Genomic DNA, 1,599 nt, shown 5'->3' on the forward strand with positions numbered 1-1,599 from the left:
TGGTTTCTTCAATGAGCTCCTCTCTTGCTTGTGTATTTTTCTTCTCTTTTAAGACTGGCTCCTTCCCACACTCCTCTAAGAGTAGACTCCACCTGCTCCCTCCCATTTCTCATCTCTCGTCTGGCCTTCCGCCCACCCATCCTCCCCGGAGACACATCCTGATTCTTACATTTGCTAAATCCAGGGGACTCTTTCCAGTCCATAATTTGCTTGACCTCTATACAGTTAACTTGATGACCACACCTCTTCTTCTCTTTTTTTTTTTAAAATTTATTATTAATATTTATGCCTACAGCACCTGGTCTTCCTAGGTGGTCTCTCATCCAAGTACTAACCAGGCCCAACCCTGCTTAGCTTCCAAGATCAGACATTGGGCTTGTTCGGGGTGGCATGGCCATAGACCATGGACTGTGGCTCCATTGGGGCGTGAACTCAGGACCTTCTGCATGTAAAGCAGACGTGTTAACCGCTACACTATGGAACCACATCCACACCTCTCCTTGAAATGTGCCATGACTTTCCTGACCCCACTCTAGCTTTGTCATCCTCTAATACTTGGGATACCTCTCACAGGCTTCTCTTTGTCTGACCACCTTTTGAATACCGATACTCCCCTGGGGGCTGCCCAAGCTCTGGCTCTGACCCACACCCTCTCCTTGGGAGAGCTCATACTCTACACTAGCTTCATACAATCCGTGCGATGGTCTCCCATCCTCATCTCCTCCCCAAAACCTCCCCTGCGCTCCAATCCCATATGTCCCTATTGCATTGTTTAATTTTGATATATCTAATTTAATTAATTTAGATAGGGATTTTCGATTTAATATGTCTCACACTGAACTCATATTTTTCTCCTAGAATCTGCGAATGTAAAGTTAGTTTCTTTTTTAGAATCTCTTATTGTCTTCCTTTGACCTTCAGGATAAAGGTCAAGCTCTTTAGTGTGGCCTACAGGGTACTTCGTGAAATTATGGTTAGCGCTTGTCTATCTCCCCTATAGACCCATACTTGAAGCAATTCCTGCAACGTTTTCCTTCAGAAAGACAAGGCTCCTAATAATCCTACAAGTACATCATGCTGTTATACAGCTTTGCACCTGTGTGTCCTCTGCCTGGAATTTCCCCTAATTTCTCTTTTCTGTTTCCAAAATCTTACTGAGAAGCCCATGCTCTGCGGTTGCTCCACCTGTTACCCAAAGATGAGTCTTTGTTCTGGTTCTTGCACATACTTGGGCTATTTTATGTATCTCATGGGGTTCTACTTTTTTAAAAATTACGTATCCGTCTTTCCTACTGAGACTATGGGCTCTTTATGGGTCTCATTCTGTGTCTTATTAGTTTTTATGTTTCCTGAGCTTTTGATTGTTTGGCTTCTGGTAGATGCTCAGTAAGTGCTTTTGGACTGAACTGATCTTTTTCTTTGTGGACTGAGAATCAAAAGAACTGTGAGTGTTCTTCATGAATGATGACTAAATCTAAAATGTTTCCAGTTACTGTTGAAGGAAAAATAAGTAGGGTTTTTGCTCCTCCATTCTTTCCCTTCCTGGTTCTCCTCAACTCCTCGACAATTCACTGATGCTCCTCAAAGGTGCCAAAAACA

General features: G+C 43.2%; 1 pseudogene; it reads right to left on the reverse strand.

Annotated features, from left to right (window-relative positions):
* Positions 1 to 286: 286 nt before the first annotated feature.
* LOC112469116 lies at positions 287 to 402 on the reverse strand (annotated as a pseudogene).
* Positions 403 to 1,599: the final 1,197 nt, after the last annotated feature.

Source organism: Pteropus alecto, unplaced genomic scaffold (genome assembly GCF_000325575.1).
Source record: "Pteropus alecto unplaced genomic scaffold, ASM32557v1 scaffold106, whole genome shotgun sequence".
NCBI lineage: Eukaryota > Metazoa > Chordata > Mammalia > Chiroptera > Pteropodidae > Pteropus > Pteropus alecto.